General features: G+C 35.3%; 1 long non-coding RNA gene and 1 pseudogene across 1 annotated transcript; both read left to right on the forward strand.

Moving 5' to 3' along the window:
* Positions 1–1,037: 1,037 nt before the first annotated feature.
* On the forward strand, positions 1,038–21,321 carry LOC116107081 (annotated as a pseudogene).
* Positions 11,560–12,192, forward strand: LOC116107083. The gene is made up of 3 exons (XR_004124398.1): positions 11,560–11,617; positions 11,710–11,836; positions 12,138–12,192. It is a non-coding gene; the product is annotated as an uncharacterized LOC116107083 (long non-coding RNA).
* Positions 21,322–22,868: the final 1,547 nt, after the last annotated feature.

Consider the following 22,868-nt stretch of genomic DNA (forward strand, 5'->3'; position numbering starts at 1 on the left):
ATTATAAATTTATTGACGATTATGATCCACATCATTAATCTAAATCCTAATAAATATTTATTTAATTTATATTCGTTATCAAAATAATGACTAGTCATACAAATATAATTTTGTTTAACTCTATCACTCCAGATATCGATGGTTAGAGCCACATTAACATGACAACTATGTATTTTATTTTTTAATTTTAATTTCATTTTCCCAAACAATTTTATTAAATCATTTCTAGTTGCAGTTTTAAAATAACTTTTAAATCTTAGAAAAAATAATTTTTTAATAAATCTTTCAAAATATTTATATCTTTAGCTATATTAATAGGTTGATCAGTTGCAACAATATATAAAATTAATTGTGGATTAATCTTTGTAACTAGGTGAGTATCTTTAGCCATATTAATAGCTTCTTTGCTCTTGTTCTTGGGGATTAATCTTTGTAACTAGTGAGTATCTTTAGCTATATTAATAGCTTCTTTGCTCTTGTTCTTGGGGATTAATCTTTGTAACTAGGTGAGTATCTCAAGGATTAGTTATTGTTAAGATTGATTGTAATAGGTGAGAGTGTGACTCGATTTGTACTTATTCTTGGTTGAATCTTGATAATAAGTAATGGAGCGAGCTCTTTCATTTTCAGAGTTCAACGTGGACATAGCTTATCTAATTTGGATAAATGAACTACAGTAAAATTTATGTATTTGTGATTGATTCTTATTTTACTTTGTGGCGTGTGTGATATATTTGATCTGTGGCTTTTGTAGTCTAGTTACAACAAGAAGTTATTGAAATTTTAATATATAGAAGAGCCCATAAACTGTAGTATCAAGACTAGAGCTGATTGAACGTTGAAATTACTGATTAATAAATCATATTTTCTTAAACTTTTTTCATGTTTAGCTCTGAATAGTACAAAAACTTGACTCTTATCGTCTAATATTTTCTTACATATGTACCACACATTTAGCTGAGGGTCCATAATAATTGTATCCTTCCCTTGGTGAAAGAATTTAGCTCCAGCTCCAGAGAATCCTTAAACTTTGAGCCATGGAGACCTCCATCTCAAAGCCACATGCAGTTCTGATATCAAGTCCCGGTTTGGGGCACCTTATCCCTGTTCTGGAAATTGGAAAACGCCTTGCCACTCTTCACAACTTTGAAGTAACAATCTTTGTTGTTGCGTCTCAAACATCAGCCGCAGAATCAGAGATGATCCAAGCTGCGATGAGTCCAAAACTTTGTCAACTTATCGAAGTTCCACCGCCAGATATCTCGCACCTCGTAGGCCCTGATACCGCGGTCGTCACCATACTTGCAATCATGATGCGTGAAAGCAAATCAGCTTTACGTGCAGCAATATCTACTTTGAAATCTCGCCCAACTGCGATGATTTTTGACCTCTTCGGAACTGAATCTTTTGAGATCGCTGATGAGCTTGAGATACAAAGTTATATTTATAGCCTCGCATGCATGGTTTCCGCATCGCTGCATATACACCGATCCTGGAGATTGGTGCAAGGACCGTATGTTGATCAAACGGAACCGTTTGACATCCCGGGCTGCAAGTCCGTTCGACCTGAGGAGGTGGGTGACCCAATGTTGGATCGGACTAATCAACAATATTTTGAATATGTTCGCATGGGACGGAGATCCCGCTGTGTGATGGGATTTTGATAACATTTGGGAGGATCTGCAGCCGAAAGCACTGGCTGCACTGAGAGATGATAAACTTTTAGGTGGAACGTTAAGGCTCCCATTTATAATGTTGGCCCGATAGTGAGGTCCCTTGGACCTACTGGCTCCAACAAAGAACTCTTTGATTGGCTAGACAAGCAACCAAGTGTTCAGTGCTTTACGTGTCACTGGGGAGTGGAGGGACGCTGTCTTAGAGCAAACCATTGAGTTGGCTTGGGGTTTGGAGTTAAGCCAACAAAGATTTATTTGGGTGGTTCGGCCGCCAACAGCAAAGGGAGACGGCTCGTTTTTTACGGTGGGAAGTTGGTGTGATGATGAGTTATCAAGCTTCTTGCCTGAAGGATTCGTGAACGGATCAATGAAGTAGGAAAATTGGTCTAAAGTGGGGCTCCACAAGTGAAACTCTTAAACCGTCCATCAGTTGGAGGATTTTTATCAAACAGTGGGTGGAATTCAATAATGGAGAGTATCAGCAATGGAGTGCGATGATTGCATGGCATTATATGCAGAGCAGAGAATGAATTCTACCCTCTTAACGGAGGAGCTTGGCGTCGCCGTTACACAAGATATTGCCGTCGAAGAGAGTGGTTGGAAGGGAGGAAATAATGATGATGGTGAGAAGGATTATGGTGGACAAAAGAGGGCATGCAATAAGGGATCGGCCAAAAGAGCTAAAACACGGTGCAGAGAAAGCATGGAGTTATGAGGTGGATCCACTTATAATTCATTGTCTCTGTGGCCAATAAGTGCAAGCATCCATGAAAATACTGAATGCAGTTATGAGGTGGATCCACTTATAATTCATTTGTCAGTTTTTATTTTTATTTATCAATAATAATTTTCATTTATTCTGTTTGTGAATCGTTAAAAACTGTTGCAGTGCTCTGTAATCTTCCATGTACATGAGGAATGCTAGTGCTGAGTACTCGCTATTTTATAAACATTTGTTCTGCTTAATTGTTTCATTCCAATATTTTATGAATTGATCGGCAGAACAAATAAAAATATTGGAATACAAAGCCTACACGCATGCATGAAAAAGTAAGCTGCAATTTTTTGCAGAGCAAATTGAAAATTGCTATAATTTTCATTTCTTTATTGACATGTAACACCTGCTCTACTATTATTTTATAGTTCATATTAGTAAATTATAGATATAAATAGCGTAGGAAAAATAGTGGGCTCAATTTTTTCTTTACTCAATAAATATTAATTCTTTACAAATACAAAATACTATGTATTAAAAACTTTCTATATACAAAAATATCGTAATTGGTGGACAGTAGTGCCAATACTCTCTGCTCCTCGACGTTCAGCAGCCACTGCTCCTATTACCTGCAAAACAGGGAAGAACCATGGGGTGAGCACAACAATGTTCAGTAAGTAAATCATTTACTACCTGTCCTCGCAACTCACTCTTTGGTTATTTCCTTACTTATCATTCTTCTATTTCTAATTCTCATTGTTTTTCTCTTTCTTTCTAAACTTATTCTCCTTAAATCGGTTCTGCTCTTTTTTATCTTCTTTCTCTCTGTTCTTATTCTTTTTCCCTTCTCTATTCTGCTCACATAAGGAAAATCATGGTTCTCTCTCTTATTCTCGTATACTCACCATGAAGGAAAATCATGGTTCTCTCTCTTATTCTCGTTATACTCTCACTAACCATGGAAGAACTCATGGTGCATGCATGTATGGCAAACCATTGAGTTGGTTGGGGTTTGGAGTAAGCCAACAAGATTTATTTGGGTGATTCGGCGGCCAGCAGCAAAGGGAAAGGCTCGGTTTTTACGGTGGGAAGCGGTGGTGATGATGAGTTATCAAGTTCTTGCCTGAAGCATTCCTGAACGGATCAATGGAGTAGGAAAATTGGTCCCAAAGTGGGCTCCACAAGTGAACATCTAAAACATCCATCAGTTGGAGGATTTTTATCACACAGTGGGTGGAATTCAATAATGGAGGTTCGCAATGGAGTGCCGATGATTGCATGGCATTATATGCAGAGCAGAGAATGAATGCTACCCTGATAGCGGAGGAGCTGGGGTCGCCGTTCGACCCAAGATATTTCGTCGAAGAGAGTGGTTGGTGTTGAAAAAGGCTTTTAGCAAAACACATGGGGTAGAAATGATAATGGAGAAAGGTTAGGGACTTATATGTAATAGGCCAAGAAAAGGTTGTTTGTCCCACATTGATTAGGATTGAAAAGTGGGAAACTTTTGGGCTATATATAAGGACCTAAATCAATGTAATTGTATCCCAAGTTGTAATTCCCTATACTTCTTTTGTTTAGGGTTCTTCTTTTAGGACCTTTAGTTTACAAGTTTTGTTGTATCTCCCCTTTGTTTTGGGTATTTGTTGTATTGCCCAATATTTGTAATATGTTGGAGATTGTGGAGTTTCTTTTGCAGCGCCCGAGGACGTAGGTTTTAATACCGAACCTCGTTAATTCCTGGTATTCTTAATTTTTGCATTTAATTTTGGCAATTTTTATGCTTTACTACTTGTATTTTATATCAATAAGCTAGCGTTAGAGTTTATGTTTCGTTGCATAACAATTGGTATCAGAGCCTAGGTTTAGGACAGTGAGTAGCTATTGTAGTGGTATATGCATGTCTAGGAAATTTGTCAAAAAGACGAAAAAGTCTAAGGAGACTGGATTTTAAGTGGGACCATTGTGACCCTCCATTGTTTCCTGGGAATTTTCCTGGTGCGTATTTAATCATTTCAGCACTTGCTATACCTAGGGCTATTGTTAATGTTGGGTAGCTATTGAATATAATTTGTGGAGCTTGGTTATTGGGAATTTGTTTACCAAGCCAATTGAGTAAGGTATAAATGGCATCACCGTCCGAGGATTCACGTTCGAGGCACAGCACTTTGCGGCACCACCATCCGCACCAGTAAAGATGATAACAGTTTCAAATGCAAAAATTGATGTTGAAAAATTTGATGGCCAAAATAATTTTGGCTTGTGGCAGAGTGAGGTAATGGATAGCTTGTATCAGCAGATCTAGATATCGTTCTGGAGGAGGAAAAACCAGAAGATGCTATGAGAAAGACTGGGTGAGGTTGAACGTAAAAGCGTGTGGGATGATTCGCTCATGTCTTTGTAGAGGCGAAATATCCATTCATGAAAGAGACGTCTGCAAATAAGTTATGGAAGGCGCTGGAAAACAAATACATGAAGAAAAGTAATGAGAATCGGGCTATTTGATGAAAAGACTGTTTCGTCTCAGTTGAGACCAGGTACAAATATCAGTAGCCATATTGATACATTTAACAGATTAATTGCTGATTGTTTAAATTTGGATGAAACATTCAAAGATGAGCATAAGGCTATGTTGTTAATGGATCTCCCAGATGAGTTGGACTATCTTAGTATTACACTTCTTCATGGGAAAGAAAAATTGTCCTTTGAAGAAGTTGTTCTGCTGTCCAATCATGAAATTTGGGAAGGATCAGAAGGAGAATAGAGATGTCAGCAGAAGCTCTTGTAGAAGAGGGCGGAGTCAAAATCAGAGGCGTAAGAAGGAGAGAAGGGGAAGATCTCGTTCAAAGGGAAACTCAATAGGGATCAATGTGCCTTTTGTCGTGAGAAAGGGCATTGGAAGAAAGATTGTCCGAAGTTGCAAAAGAAAAGGGCAAAGCTATTCTGATGCATACGTTGTTGAGCGTGAAGAGGATGGTCTGATTTCTGTCTAGTTAGCCTACCCCTCCACCTGGATCAAATGAGGATTATGGATTCAGGTTACCTATCATATGTGTCCCTAAAGGAGTGGTTCTTTAATTTTGAAGAACTTGATGGTGGAGTGTTTATATGGGCAATGATGATGCTTGTAAAACAACTGGGATAGGTTCAATTCGGTTGAAGAATCATGATGGCTCAACTAGAACTCTGACAGATGTTCGGTATGTACCGAAGTTGAAAAAGAATCTCATCTCTTTGGGAGCCTTGGAATCTAAAGGCTTCACAGGAATATGCGAGATGGAATTCTAAAAGTTTCTCAGGCGCTCTGTGGTAATGAAAGGCACGAGGAGAAAAACAACTTGTATTACTATAATGGTAGTACAGTTATTGAGACGACAGCTGCAGTCATGCAGAAGGATGCAGATTCAGAAATGTCAAGCTGTGGCATATGCGTTTGGGGCATGCAGGTGAAAAAGCTACTTAGTTTGGTGAATCAAGGCTTATTGAAAGGTGCAAAGACCTGTAAGCGGACTTTGGAGCATTGTGTTCTGGGAAAAAACAAGAGTGAAATTCGGCACCGCAATCATAATACTAAGAGTATTTTGGATTATGTTATTCTGATGTGTGGGACCTACCAAACAAACATCTTTGGGGGTATGCACTATTTTGTCACTTTTGTAGATGATTTTTCCAGAAGAGTTTGGGTGTATGTGATAAAAACTAAAGATAACGTACTGGTGTTTTCCTTAAATGGAAAAGATGATTGAGACTCAGACTGGCAAAAAGATCAAGCCGCTACGTACAGATAATGGTGGGGGAGTCGTAATGATCCGTTTTTGAAGTTTGCCAAGATGAAGGAATAGTACGTCACTTACAGTAAGAAATACACCACAGCAGAATGGGGGGCAGAAGCGATGAACGAACTATACTGGAGAAAGTTCGATGTATGTTGTCCAATTCTGGGTTGGGCAAAGAGTTTTGGGGAGGCAGTTAATATGCGTGTCATCTCATTAATCGTCTACCACAACTGCAATTGAAGGCAAGACGCCGATTGAGGTATGGTCTGGAAAACCTGTTTTTGATTAGACTCTTTACATGTTTTTGGATCCACTGCTTATTATCATGTGAAAGAGTCTAAGTGATCCTAGAGCAAAGAAAGCAGTATTTATGGGATACTAGGTGTGAAAGGATACCGTCTTTGGTGTCCAAGTTCGAAGAAAAACTATTTAGTAGGGATGTAACATTTGATGGTCTTCTATGTTAGAAAAGAAAACAGGAAGCCAGTGAAGGTTTCAGTACTCCGCAACAGGTGGAGCATACTCAGCAACAGTGGGAGTTTGAAACAACACAGTTAGCCCCTGGAAATGAGACTCCATGATAGAGGAGTTCATTGGAGATGAAGAAGAGATTCTTCCCAAGAACCTCAACAAGAATCCATTGCTGTTAATAGGCCAAGACGAGAATTCGCAAGCCTGCTCGTTTTGTGGATACGGTGGCCTATGCACTCCCAATTGAAGATGGTGAAGTTCCTTCCACTTATAATGAGTAGCTAGCAGTTCCAAAAATGGAAGTGGGGAAAGCCATGAAAGAAGAGATGCAGTCTCTCCATAAGAATGAACTTGGGAGGTTGTTCAATTACTAAAGAATAAGAAGGCATGGATGCAAATGGGTATATGCAAAGAAAGAAGGATTTCGAATTTGAAAGACATCCGATACAAGGCAAGGTTGGTGGCGAAAGGCTAGCGCAGAAGGAAGGAATAGATTTCAATGAGGTATTTTCTCCAGTTGTAAAGCAATCTTCCATTAGAATTTTGTTGGCCTTGGTTGCTCAGATGAATCTTGACTTGTTCAACTTGATGTGAAAACCGCGTTTCTACACGGGTATTTGGAAGAGGAAATCTATATGACTCAGCCAGAAGGATTTAGGAGTATTGGAAGGAAATTGGGTTTGTAAACTGAAAAGATCGCTTTATGGTTTTGAAACAATCTCCGAGCACGTGGTACAAGCGATTTGATAGGTTTATGATGGGTCAGGAGTACACAAGAAGCAAATTTGACAACTGTGTGTATTTTCAAAGGCTACAAGGTGATACTTCATTATAATCTTATATGTTGATGATATGTTGATTGCTTCAAAGAATGTAGAAGAAATTGAGAAGTTAAAGGCTCAAAAATCAAGAATTTGAGATGAAGGATTTAGGGGAAGCCAGAAGATTCTCGGTATGGAGATAATTAGAGATAGAGGAAATGGCAAGGTTTGTTTGACACAAAAGCAGTATCTAAAGAAGGTTTACAACGTTTTCGATAACTGAAAGTACAAAATCTGTAAGTACTCCACTTGCTCCTCATATAAAGCTTAGTGCGTCATTATCTCCAAGTACGCATGAAGAACGAGAGGATATGCAAAAGGTTCCGTATTCAAATGCGGTTGGTAGCGATGTATTCAATGGTGTGTACAGGCCCGACATTTCACATGCAGTTAGAATTGTGAGCAGGTATATGCATGACTGGTAAGGACATTGGCAAGCTGTGAAGTGGATTTTACGGTATATTATAGGTACTGTAAACATTGGTTTGGTTTGAGCGGGATGAAAATCTAGTCAATTTGCTGTGGCTATGTGATTCTGATTATGCTGGTGATTTGGACAAGCGTCGGTCAACTACTAGATATGTATTTCTCTTGCTAGAGCTCCAGTAAGTTGGAAATCTTCTTTGCAGTCTACAGTTGCTTGTCTACTACAGAGGCAGAATACATGGCAGTTACAGAGGCTGTGAAGGAAGCTATTGGTTACAAGGGCTATTGGAGAATTGAAAATTAGTCAGAAGAAGATCACTATCTATTCTGACAGTCAGAGTGCTATTCACTTAGCAAAGAATCCAGTATTCCACTTTCGCACCAAGCATATGATGTTCGTGTACCACTTGTGCGGGAAAATTATCTGAAGGAAGAATCATTAGAGAAGATTGGGACTGGATGAATCCTGCAGATGTCTTAACAAAAGTAGTGACAAGATCAAGTTCAATCACTGTTTGAACTTGACAACATCCTGCGAGCTTGATTGTGCTTTTTGGCACATTTGGGTGTTGCAAAATTGACAGAAGAATACAAAACTATGAAGGTTTGCTAATTCGCCAAGGTGGAGATTTGTTGAAAAAGGCTTTTAGCAAAATCAAATGGGGTGAAATGATAATGGGAAGGTTTAGGGACTTTAGTAATAGGCCAAGAAAAGGTGTTTGTCCCACATTGATTAGGATTGAAAAGTGGGAACTTTTTGGGCCTATAATAAGGACCTAAATCAATGTTAATTGTATCCCAAGTTGTAATACCATTTATATTCTTTGTTTAGGGTTCTTTCTTTAAGGACCCTTAGTTTGCAAGTTTTGTTGTATCTCCCTTTGTTTTGGGTATTGTTTGTATTGCCCAAATATTTGTAATATTGTTTGGAGATAGTGGAGCTTTCTTTTGCAGCCGAGGACGTAGGTTTTAATACGAACCTCGTAATTCCTGGATTCTTTATTTTTGCATTTAATTTTGGCAATTTATTATGCTTATTACTTGTATTATTATATTCAATAAGCTAGCGTTAGAGTTTATGTTTCCGTTGCATAACAGTTGAGGAGGAAAGGAAATAATGATGATGGTGAGAAGGATTATGGTGGACAAAGAAGGGCATGCAATAAGGTATCGGGCAAAAGAGCTAAAACACGGTGCAGAGAAAGCATTGAGTTATGAGGGTGGATCCATTTATGATTCTTTGTCTCTGCTGGCCAATAAGTGCAAGCATCCATGAAAATCACTCAATGCAGTTAAGTTGATGATGGAGGGAGTATCATGTATTCATGTGTAATATATTTTTGAGTGTGTGTGTGCTTTTTTTTTTTTTTTTTTTTTTAATAACTGGGGTGTTCGGACTAGTTTACGCACAACTCAACTAATCTTTTAGGATCCTGAAACTATCAACTGGATAAAAGCTCAAGTGTTCACCTTTATTAACAACCACAAAGGGACTCGAACTTAGTATCTCTTAAGTAGTACGGTCAAGAGTCTATATCAAACGACTTAGTCACCCAAGGGTTGGTTGTATAAGTTCATTTTGTCAGTTTTTATTCAATAATAATTTTTATTATGTTTCTGTTTTTGTGAATCGTTAAAACTGTTGCAGTGCTATGTATTCTTCCATGTACACGAGGAATGCTAGTGCTGAGTACTCGCTATTTTATAAACATTTGTTCTGGTTAATTGTTTCATTCCAATATTTTTATGAATTGATCGGCATAACAAAATAAAAATATGGGAATACAAAGCCTACACGCATGCAGGAAAAAGTAAGCTGCAATTTTTGAGGAGAGCAAATTGAAAATTGCTATAATTTTCATTTCTTTTATTGACATATGTCACAATCTGCGCTACTCTATCAATAAAACTGGAGAAATGATTTGTTTACATATAAAACTGCGAATCCTACATCCAGTGTGATTTTATTATTCTCTCGCTATTTTTCTGATATTGCCTGTAAGACATACAAAACTGGAGAAATGATTTGTTTAGAGAGAAAAAATAATAAAACTCAAATGTTTGTCTAATCTCATATGTCCAACCTCTTTTTCACGAAGAGATGTGCCCATTTATACCTTTGAGGTCAATGTAATGAATGTTTTTACAAGTTGTCTTGACACGTGGGGACCATTCCTTAATCCTTATTTTAAAATGAGATAGGATTGACATAAAATATCTCTCGGAGGTGGTTTGAGTTTTGACAGCTAATACAATTTGTTTTTTGGGAGAACGACTATTTCGCACCCAAGGTTTGGCAAAATGACACTTTTCCACCCTTCAAGTTTTAAAACGACACTTTCCCACCCACCGTTATGTTCCGTTAGAAAAATTTGTTTATAAGAAGGGTAAGGAGATAAAGTTACATGAAATTGCAAAAATCAAAATTTAAAAATTGAAATCTCAATCAGTGTAACTTCGCCTGAATGGTTGCCAGGTGCTCCACTAAAGTTGACCTAGAAAAAAAAGGGTGAACGAAAAGACATTTGCCTTTTCTCACTGTTCTCTGTAACTAAAGCTTAAACAGTTAGGGTTGGCGACTAGCAATTGGGGTCATGGATGATGAAGAGTGGGGTCCCGATAAGGAGGAAGAAGGTGGCGCTGTGGCTGTGGTAGAGGAGGGGAAGCCCAAAGAAGCGACGAAGATCGATAACTTAAAGAAGGCATTAGTAGATTCGTTCTATGGGACCGATCGTGGGTTGACGGAGACTAGCGAAACGAGCAGAAATTGTTGAGCTTATCACACAGCTTGAAGCTAAGAATTCGACTCCCACACTGACTGAGGCATTAACTTTGCTTAACGACAAATGGATTCTTGCGTAAGTGTTCGTTTTGCTGTTAGGTTCGTGGGAAAATTATGGTGAAGGAATTGAATTTGGGAGTTTTTAAAATTGGGTATTTTTGTGGTTTGTTAGTACTTGGGCTAAGTTGAAACTTTGGTTAATTTAGGATGATATAATCACATAGCTTATTTTAGTTGAATTCCACTGCTTTGGAAATGAAAATATGAATGAAATTTTAATCCTTTTTGATAATTTGTTTGTTTATTGCTCATAGGCATATTTATCGCTATAAAATCAGTGATTTGTTAACAATATATTTGGAGGGTTAGAGCCGCTCAAGAACTTGGCATTGTAAAATTGAGATAAAAATTTTGGATGTTCCACTGGTGATCTTATATTCTGTCACGAATATGATTTGCAACTTCAAAATTGTTATGTTATTAATTGTAATCAACACCAAAGTCCAAAATTGATATTTCTAAATTGTTGACTCTGCTTTTATATAATCAATTCTACTTTGGTAGTATATATTAGGTGGCTGCAGAACTCTCCAAGAAACTATGTTAATTCTGATGGCAAAAATTGGTGTTTAAATTTATGCCTAGCAAGAGGTTGTAGATTTTCTTGAGTTGGAACAGAGATGCAGTTGTAGCACCAATAGATGGATTTACTCCTTTCATATTGTAGTCTTGTTGATATTGAGTTTAAATTTATGTGTGGTAGTGCAGGTATACATCCTTTTCCTATTTGTTCCCCTTGTTGTCAAGGGGTTCATTGCAATTGGCGAGAGTGGAGGAGGTATCTCAGACAATTGACTCATTAATTGGTGAGGTGTTGTGAGAAGTGGGCAACTGCAGCCATCAAGAAATTAGATTCCAGTTAGCAACTAGACCTGGAATTTCTAGCACAGGTTTGGCTTATTATTGTGCATTATCTTCAGTTCTTCTATTATGTTGCAATAAATATTTTGTCGAATTTAATAGTTCACACATGATTTTACAGGTTTCCATGGTATCAAGACTTAAACAAGAAAATGTTGTTGAGCTTGTTGGTTATTGCATTGATGGCCCTCTACGTGTCCTTGTCTATTAGCATACTTCAAAAGGATCTCTTCATGCCATTCTTCATGGTAAGTGGTGTCATATTATTTCTATGTTTTCAACTCTTAGGTACCATACCAATAAAGATCATTATGTGGGTTGACTTTATAAATCATGTAAGGTGTTTCTAGCTGAGGGGTGATCATTTATATTTGAGAATTCTAGTATTCTTTGCATATCATAATTGGTTTAAGTATAAAGTTTTGTAATTGATGGTTGTGGAAGCCTAGTTTCAAACAAAATCGAGAGATGAATAGAAGATGATATTCAATTTTCAAAATCAAAAGGTTACCCCTATTCTTCCTGTGCTAATTAATATGCCATTTGCAGCATCTTCAATACTGCCCTGACAATGATTTCATCTCTCCTATCACTGCCGCGTGGATAGCAAACCCTTGTGACATGGGTTTGAACTTCATCTTTGTTCTTTTCTACCACTAACTCGTTTTGGAACATACATATTTTTTCTATTTTGTTACTCTCTATGTTGATAGCTAGCAAATTCGTATGTGTGTAAGCTTCATTCAAGCTGCATAAACTCAGCGAAGATAAGGTGAAACAATGCGTTGATGTTAAGTTAAATGGAGAATACCCTCCTAAGACAGTTGCAAAGTTACTGAAGATGGTAATTTCGGTTGAAAATAATACATCAAATTCAAGTGTTCTTGGTGGAAGAGCAAAAGTTGTGAAGAAGGTTTTGAAGATCCTGAAAGCAAAGGAAAAGAAAGCTTCAAGGAGCTAGAAAGTGGGAGGATGAAAGCAAAACTTTTTGGATTTTAAGAAATGAATGAGAAACTGGAAAAATTGTTTTCTTTGTATTGAATTCCCTATTTTTATTGGGTTTGAATTGAAAAAATTTCTTATATATGTATGCACTGTAATTTTACAATCTGGATTCTTATTTAAGCAAATTGGTAATGCTAATACTTAGTTTTATTTGGGGTTAAATTGACAAAATTTAAATATAAATAGGGTTGCAGCAAACTACAAGGACAAATGATCTAGGACAAATTGATAATTTTAAAAATCTAACGTGATTTAAGACATTATATTTAATAAAAAACTAGACAGATAAATTGGTAGGCATCAATAATTTCATATTTAAAGAGGGTATAGTGGTAATTGATTATGCTGACATGATATAAAATAATAAAAGAATAAGAAGTCAAATAATAAAGGGTATTTTCGTCTTTATAGTCAAATAGTAATAGATTTTTCTGATAGAGTATAGCGGTGGGTGGGAAAGTATCATTTTAAAACTTAACGGGTGGAAAAATGTCGTTTCACCAAACCTTGGGTGGGAAAATGTCATTCTCTCTTGTTTTTTAGGTAGTGCTGATATCAATGTATATTTTTGGCATAACACTTAATGGGAGAGAAAATTAATAAATAAAATGTATAGGAACTTGTAGTTTATTAATTAAAATTAGGATAAAGAGTAAAATTTGACTCACTCACTTTTTAATTTATATTTTAAAGATAAATAGTCTGTTAGACTATTCAATAAACTCTTTATAATAAAGAGTTTGAGTCATATAAAAAATCATTTGGAGATGCTCTTACAAAGATTTTTATACAAAATGAAATGTCAAAAAATGAATAGAAGAGTTAAACAAAAAGTCAAAGTCATTATATTTATTTTTCTATTATTTTTTATTATATAAGTTTGTATAGAGATTTTTATAAGATTTATTTGTAATTGTGGTATTACACTTCCTATTTTTTGAGTATTTGTCCTTTAGCTCCTACTTTCTGTAATTACTTGTCTTTCTCCACCGAATACAAAATTGTCATCGTCATCGAACTTGGTCACTTTGATATCAAATCGCTAGTAGATCCAGATGCAGCGGTCCATATTCAACTAGCTTTGATAAGGCGTGAATCTGACCCAATACTCCAATTTGTAATTGCTTTCATAGCAGACTTGTTCAAACTAGAAGGGTTTAAGCAACCAGTTTTGACAAGTTAAAATATATCTTTCAAAGTCCTAGTATCCGAGGTTGGTGGGATTTTGGTGAACATGTGGCGTGGGATGAGTATGCTTGAAGCCTTAAAAGATAACGAAATTATTTAGCCGGGAGATTAAATTTAGAGGTACCCATTTATCCCATTGGACCGATGGATAGACTGGTCAAACCTGCTTCTTTGGTGGAGTGAGTTGCTTGGACTTTCGTGTTTCATTGGTGGACCCTCAACTACTCTCAATGGTGCAAATATTGTGTGTTTAGATTTTAGCATTAAGTTGTCTGTTGTCGTTTAATTAGCTTCACAATATCGGAGTTATAAGTCTTAATCTTGAGTCTTGACTTTGGAAGTGCTTTTGTGTTGTATATGATTTTGTAGTATGTATTTCAAGTAGGTCAACAAACAATTGGTTGTAGCAATTGCCGTTTGCTTCAAGCAGCAGAAACCTATCACTATCAAGTATCAACCTCTCGACTCCTGTTATATTGCCCTCTTGTTATTTATCATACTGCTTTTCGTTTCTGCAACTAGTTTATTTTTTTTTTTTATGTAAGGTCTTGAATAGTGATGGACCTGCTGTTCATTGAATGTTCATCGATCCCTGTGAGACCTTGATTTACGCTAGCCAGAATTAGTTGCTTGCAAGCCCTCAATATATATAATCAACCAATTATGTGCTGATTAGCTCTCCAATCTCAGTCTTAAACATGATTTGAACTGTTAAGATTTATACAATCAGTATTCCATTTCCATACAATTCTTGGCTATATTTTCAACGTATGACTACTTCTTTTATCAATATGAATTTCACTTAATTAGATCGTCTTAGAGCTATCTAATCCTATTATATCTAGATATAAATGAATTGCTAATTTGAAGTTCAAATCATTTGCTAGAAGTGGTAAGAAAGTAACAATTGATCAAGTTAGATAGAGTTTTTTTTTTTTTTTTTTTTTTTTTATTATCACCATGGGTGTTTGAGCCAACTATACACACCTCAACTAATACTCCAAGGTCTTGGAATTGTCGATAAAGTAAAAGTCTTAATGGCTACCCTTATTATGATTATTATTTTCTGAAGAGTTGCTAATCTATGTACTTACTGATCTTTTAATCAACACATCCATATTGATTCCATTAATATTACTCGTTAATTCTTGTCCTTATTTCTTCCAACAATTTTAATACACACGCCGCCCAAACTAAAACTTGCAAATGTTTATTGCTTTGATTCTTTTAGGAATGAAACTAATTTTCTTGTGCATGTGAAACATAATTACTGGTGGGTGGGAACCAGCTCAAGCGGAAGCCATTTAGCAATGTGGTGTCAAGAGTTTTGAAGTTGTCGATGAGATAGCAAAAACATTGGCCCATCCGACTCAACATTTCATTGAACTGAGACTCACTCTGGCCTTCATTGTTACCTTGACCTCGTTGGCTTTTGCGGCTCTTATATCATTAGGTTTTCAACTGCAGTAGCGATACACCTAATTAGAGCTAAGCATTTGGGATCAGGTCCAAAAACCCAGTCCTAGGATCGGTCCTTGAGAGGATCGGTCCTAGCAAGCCTGGTCCCAAAACCGGATCAGGCCTAAGGAGGAAGGCCCGATCCCTTCATTGGGCCCTCCTCCCAGGCCTGGGCCCAAATCCTTTTAATTTTTTTCTTTTTAGTCTCTTATATAATTACATAAAACCCTCTAATTTTTTTGAAATAAACATAAATTATAGGGGTTAAAATTTTTTTTTACAAAATTAAAAAAAAACAATTTGTTTAACTCACAACTACATTATAAATATTCCCCATCTCCAATCAAATTCTCATTCAATTTATATTTATATTTATAATTTATTCTTATAATTTATTTATATTATTGTTGAAGACAAAAGATGTTCTTTAACCGATGAGATGATTGAAGTGATAACGTGTTTACGGGATTGAACTCATACAGAAAGAAGACTACAACAGCACCTTGAAGATCCCGAACTACTTGAACTCTTTAGGAATACAGATTTTAATGATTTAAATATTGTTGACAATGAAAATGAATAATTTAATAAAAAATTTATTTAATTTTTTATTTGTGAAGTGTGAATATTACATTTATATTAAAATTAACTATTAATTAATTTATTATTTTTTAAAATTAATTAAACTTTTAGAAACTTACTAATCTACCTCTAAAAATTACTAAAACCCCCTACAGAATTTCATTTCACCCTTAAAATATAAAAAAAAGATAATGGGGGAAAGATAAATTTTGCAGGCCTATAGGACCGGTCCGGGTCCTAAAATTGCTCATGAGCCTGGGACCGGCCACAAGCCCATGAGCGGCCCTTGTATCATTAGGTTTTCAACTGTAGTAGCGATATACCTAATTATGAATTATTCTTCAACAAATTGTTTATTATAATTATTGTGCCAGATGTAAAATTATATTTGCCTCTTTTACAAATTTAATAACAGATAAAATTATAATTTAACCAAAAATAAAAAAGGAAAGAAAACAATAATGGTGAGCAGATTTAGAAAGTCTGGTGTGCAGTGTGTATAGCTCTTCCTCCATTTCTTCCCTTCGGGTTGGGTTGGTTTCGTGGGTTTCAGGCCCAAATCTTATAATGATATGGAATCATCAATAACCATGGCCCAGATTCAGAAGATATGACTTCTACCAAAAAAAACTCTGCATTAACCTTTATGTTCAGGTCTGCCCAGAGGCCCTGACACTATCATGGGCTCATCAGTTAGAATGAGCAGAACTCATGCAGCATGACGACAAACACAAATACAGTGTAATGTCACAATTCCTGTAATTCAGTAACAAATAAAGAAACAAGTTTTCAATAAGACTATTTAAGTCTTGTTCTTTCTTTTTATTATTCTTATCAAACAAATGAGTTTACAGTGTTGTTTTGATGATGTTATTAGTGTCAATTATTAAAATTAACATAAGAAATACTAGGGAAAACAAAATTGTTTTATGTTCTCAAATCTCAATAATGGTATCAAAATTTCGCTCTGGTTGTTAAAGTTATAACATACAGTACCTTTGTAAGGGCAGGTCAGTTGTGAAAACCAGAAAAATAAGGGTAAAAATAGTACTGACAAAATTTAAAAAAAATCTCAGGAGTCCGGGGCAGAATGTGTATCCTGGCAGGTGGAAAAATAACCCGCTCGACCCAATCCATGGAAGGTTAAGCAAAATGGCAGGCCGAGCCTAATCCGACCTACCAGGCCCACCTCTTGGCCAAACGGGTTGGCCCAACCCAACCTGTCGACCCTAACCCAGTGTGTTTTGGTGCGGCCTAGCTCGAATTTTTTTTTTCTTGTGTAATTTTTTTAACTAACTTTTTAAATATTGATAATTTAATTAAATTAATTTTTTTTGTTAACATTTCAAATATTAATTCAATTTTAATACAATTAAATTATAATATAAGAAAAATTAGATTTATTCATTTATCAAAAAAAAAAAAAAAAAATTACAACAATTATTGCCTCGTTATAAACCTTACCAAGAAAAACCCAATTGGGACAAAAACTTGGTAAGGAAAAAGAGTGCAATAATTAACAAATTACAAAATTACAATGTACAAAACAACTAATTTGGGGGTTGACTAGGACCTCATCTGTATCATCTATATTACAAAATTGAAATGATTCATTTAAAGTGTCGTTGACAACCTTGCATTGATCCTGATGGTGCGCCATTTCCCAATCTCGAAGATATTTGAGGACTTCAATCATTTTTTATGAAAGTTTAGTCCCCCTTTCATTTAAAATTCTTCCACTTGTACTAAATCTTTGTTCGGATGAGATAGTTGAGACAGGAACTGAGAAAACATCCAGGGCAAGTCTTGATAATACTGGAAAAATATATTTTTTGGTTTTTCAATATTCTAAGACATCAAAGATGGCTCTTTGTTGTGGATCTGTTTGTAGCACGTCGAGGGTTCCCAAATATTGGTGAAGCTCATTACTCTTTAGCTGCATGGAGGACAATATATTCGTTGTTGATGCTTCTGAAAGAGGAGATTATGCTTCAGGTTCGGGTCCTCTTCGGCCTATAAAGTGCACTCCAGAAGTCGAGGTCTTCATTTGTTTCTTCTGATGCTACTTCCTCTGGTATTTTGCCTCTTCGCTGGTTCTCATATCTATTTTCATATTGCAAATATATCTTTGCAAGACACTCTCTTATCTCTCCTATTGATTGGCATATGCTTCGTCCTGTAAATTTTCACTTAAAGTGTCTATACCATTTTCTAAATGCGCTAATTTAATTTTAGGATCTAATATGACAACTAAACAATAAAGAAAAGGTAGAGGTTTATAATATTTTTAAAATTTTAATTCCATTGCCTCTATTGGTCTCGCTAAAATTTCATTATTTCTGTTTTTTTAAATAAATCTGAAATTTTTATAATTATATATATTACCAATGAACTAGTAAGATAATACACACTAGAAAGTTGTAAGGTAGATTGATAAAAAATTAAAAAAAAAGAATGAAATTTTTGGGCTATATGTCAATCACTGTCTATCAAATAATGATGACCCCTATTATTTGCTACAAAATAACTAATTAAATTTGCATAAGATAAACATGAATCAAGCATTAAATAAGTATTATTCCATCTAATAGGTATGTCTAATGCAAAAGTTCTAGGAGACATATTTGATTTTATACAAGCATCTTGAAATTCAGCATTTTTTTCTATTACTATTAGTAATCCAAGCTAAAAAATCCATAATTCTATCAATATTATTTTTACTGTTTTTTTTTTTACAACTTTTCACAATTAAATTAATAATATAACATGCACAACGTTAGTGAAAAAACTTCAAATTATCATAAAAAGAAAAATTTATTTGAAAAAAAATCTATAACTTTACTATTAGAACTTGTATTATCTAAAGTTAAACTTATCATTTTGTGAACAATATCATAATCTTATAAAACTTTAACAATTTTATTATAAATTTGTTGACCACTATGATCCACATCCATTAATCTAAATCCTAATAAATATTTATTTAATTTACATCCGTTATCAAAATAATGACTGGTCATACAAATATAATTTTGTTTAGCTCTACCACTCCAGATATTGGTGGTTAAAGCCACATCAACATGACAACTATGTATTTTATTTTTTAATTTTAATTTTATCTTCCCAAACAATTTTATTAAATCATTTATAGTTGCAGTTTTAAAATAACTTTTAAATCTTGAAAAAAATGAATTTTTAATAAATCTTTCAAAATATTTATCTTTAGCCATATTAATAGGTTGATCAGTTGCAGCAATATATAAAATTAATTGTGGATTAATCTTTGTAACTAGGTGAGTATCTTTAGCCATATTAATAACTTCTTTGCTCTTGCTCTTGGGGATTAATCTTTGTAATTAGGTGAGTATCTCTAGGATTAGTTATTGTTAAGATTGATTGTAATCAGTGAGAGTGTGACTCGATTTGTATTTGTTCTTGATTAAATCTCGATAATAAGTAATACAGCGAGTTCTTTCATTTTTAGAGTTCAATGTAGACATAGATTTTCGTTTGGTTTTTCGGAGTTTTTAATAAAGAGATTGAGTATTTGGTTGGAGGGAAAATTAGAAAAACATTGACAAGTGCCATAAAGAAAACACAAACATGAAACCATTTAAGATTAGATCGAGAAACAGATGTGTTTTGAAATTTTAGAGGTTAATAATTAAATTTGTTTGTTGTACGAGAATAATGATCAAGTGATTGAAAAAATCTGCGGAGAGTCATCATTTATCACGGACCTTCAAATATTATTTTACTCTAATTGTGCGGTTATCGTTCTTTCACAGTACTTCCAAATCAAGCCAAAACAAAAACTGATGTAAATCTTGTTCCAGATTCTTGTTTCAGCAGGTAGGGATTCATGGAGAGACGTGGTGTCCTGTCTGAGTGGACGTGAAGACCACGCAATCTTTATCTGAAAACCACACTATTAGAACAAATCTTTATCTGGAATAAACAATTTATGCCCCCATTGATATTTGAAGCAAAAGCTGATCGATTTCTAATATCGGGACTGTTAACTGTTTAAGTGCTGTATTTGCAAACAATAAACAACGGCCACCAAAATGCTATTGGGCCTTTGGTCCACAAAGAATCCAAGGGGGTACGAGCTTTAATGGCCTTAATGAACATGCGCATAAAGCAAGACAGGATTAAAGAATATTATTTTAATTTAATCCCAAAAATGAATACTATTTGATAGTTTTCCTGAAATAGAGACACATCAGAGTGAAAAAACACTACTTTATTGTTAAACTCAATAAAGCATATCGAATTAAATACTTTTTGGATCTCTTGAAAGCAAAAGTTTTATCTGCTTCATGAATGTTGTATTAAATATAATATCAATAAAGATTAGTTCCACGATATAATTTCATAATTTTTTTTTTACAATTTTGATGTGGTAATTTATAATTAAACAAACGAGACCTATTGTGAACTGTCATATTAAAATTGTGAGAGAAAATTTATAAAATTAGATTGTAAGTATAGTATTATCCATATAATGAAGCCTTGTGATATATGAAATTAAAAAATATAATAATATCCCAAGGGCTTATATAGAATTCAAATTTACTACATAGAATTGTACGTTGGGATTATTATTTTTGTTAATTTCATAAACTACTAAATTATATTTATATACAGTCATGTTCATGCAATTTAATTTTATTGTCTATATATTTGTTTTAAAATTAAAGGTTTATATTGTCTATATATTTGTCATCTAATTTGGATAAATGAACTACAGTAAAATTTATATGTTGTGATTGATTCTTGTTTTCTTTGTGATGTAATTTGGATAAATGACCTACTGGCTCCAACAAAGAACTCTTTGATTGGCTAGACAAGCAACCAAGTGATTCAGTGCTTTACGTGTCACTGGGGAGTGGAGGGACGCTGTCTTATGAGCAAACCATTGAGTTGGCTTGGGGTTTGGAGTTAAGCCAACAAAGATTTATTTGGGTGGTTCGGCCGCCAACAGCAAAGGGAGACGGCTCGTTTTTTACGGTGGGAAGCGTTGGTGATGATGAGTTATCAAGCTTCTTGCCTGAAGGATTCGTGAACCGGATCAATGAAGTAGGAAAATTGGTCCTAAAGTGGGCTCCACAAGTGAACATCTTAAACCGTCCATCAGTTGGAGGATTTTTATCACACAGTGGGTGGAATTCAATAATGGAGAGTATCAGCAATGGAGTGCCGATGATTGCATGGCCATTATATGCAGAGCAGAGAATGAATTCTACCCTCTTAACGGAGGAGCTTGGCGTCGCCGTTACACCCAAGATATTGCCGTCGAAGAGAGTGGTTGGAAGGGAGGAAATAATGATGATGGTGAGAAGGATTATGGTGGACAAAGAAGGGCATGCAATAAGGGATCGGGCAAAAGAGCTAAAACACGGTGCAGAGAAAGCATGGAGTTATGAGGGTGGATCCACTTATAATTCATTGTCTCTGCTGGCCAATAAGTGCAAGCATCCATGAAAATTACTGAATGCAGTTATGAGGTGGATCCACTTATAATTCATTTTGTCAGTTTTTATTTTTATTTTATTCAATAATAATTTTCATTATATTTCTGTTTTTGTGAATCGTTAAAACTGTTGCAGTGCTCTGTAATCTTCCATGTACATGAGGAATGCTAGTGCTGAGTACTCGCTATTTTATAAACATTTGTTCTGCTTAATTGTTTCATTCCAATATTTTCATGAATTGATCGGCAGAACAAAATAAAAATATTGGAATACAAAGCCTACACGCATGCATGAAAAAGTAAGCTGCAATTTTTTAGCAGAGCAAATTGAAAATTGCTATAATTTTCATTTCTTTTATTGACATGTAACACCTGCTCTCTACTATTATTCTTATAGTTCATATTATGTAAATTATAGATATACATAGCGTAGGAAAAATAGTGGGCTCAATTTTTTTCTTTACTCAATAAAATATAATTCTTTACAAATACAAAATACTATGTATTAAAAACTTTCTACTTAATACAAAATATCGTAATTGGTGGACAGTAGTGCCAATACTCTCTGCTCCTCGACGTTCATCCGACCACTGCTCCTATTACCTGCAAAACAGGGAAGAACAATGGGGTGAGCACAACAATGTTCAGTAAGTAAATCATTTACTACCTGTCCTCGCAACTCACTCTTTGGTTATTTCCTTACTCTATCATTCTTCTATTTCTAATTCTCATTGTTTTTCTCTTTCTTTCTAATACTTTTATTCTCCTTTAACTCGGTTCTGCTCTTTTTATTCTTTCTTTCTCTCTGTTCTTATTCTCTTTTCTCCTTCTCTTATTCTTGCTCACCATAAAGGAAAATCATGGTTCTCTCTCTTATTCTCGTCATACTCACCATGAAGGAAAATCATGGTTCTCTCTCTTATTCTCGTTATACTCTCACTAACCATGGAAGAACTCATGGTGCATGCATGTATGAGATGTATATGCAATTAATGCAAAAGAACTGCATGTTTCTTTCTTCTACTCTCTATTCTTACTAACTCAAACTCTCTCATTCTTTCTCAAGCTCTCTCTCTTTCTATCTCATTCTTTCTCAAGCTTTCTTATTCTTTCTCATTCTCTCTATTATTTCATTCTCATTTCTCATAATTCATTTCTACTAACTCGCTCTTTGAATGTCACGGCCCCATCTTACCGGAGGCACGGTCGGGACTCCTCCCGTTCTACGTGACTTCTACTGATTCTCTTTCTGTCTCTCTTTCTCATAAATCTTTTCTGTTAACTTTCAGTTGTAGGTCACAGCCTCATCTTACCAAAGGCACGGCTGGGTACTCATCCCACTCTTCGTAACCTTACTCATTATCTCTCTTTATTCTTTCTCATGTTTGCTCATTCTTCCTCACTTGCATGTCACAGCCTCATCTTACCGGAGGCACGGCTGGGTGGAGATCACAAAGCACCAACCCACTCTTCGTGACTTCTACTCATTCTCTGCCGATCGGACTCGGTTATGCATGGATTCGGAACCCTTGGCCATGTGAGTGTATTCTCGCTCTCTCTGAATGTCACGG

The sequence above is a fragment of the Pistacia vera genome, unplaced genomic scaffold, assembly GCF_008641045.1.
Source record: "Pistacia vera cultivar Batoury unplaced genomic scaffold, PisVer_v2 Contig526, whole genome shotgun sequence".
In the NCBI taxonomy this organism is placed as follows: Eukaryota; Viridiplantae; Streptophyta; class Magnoliopsida; order Sapindales; family Anacardiaceae; genus Pistacia; species Pistacia vera.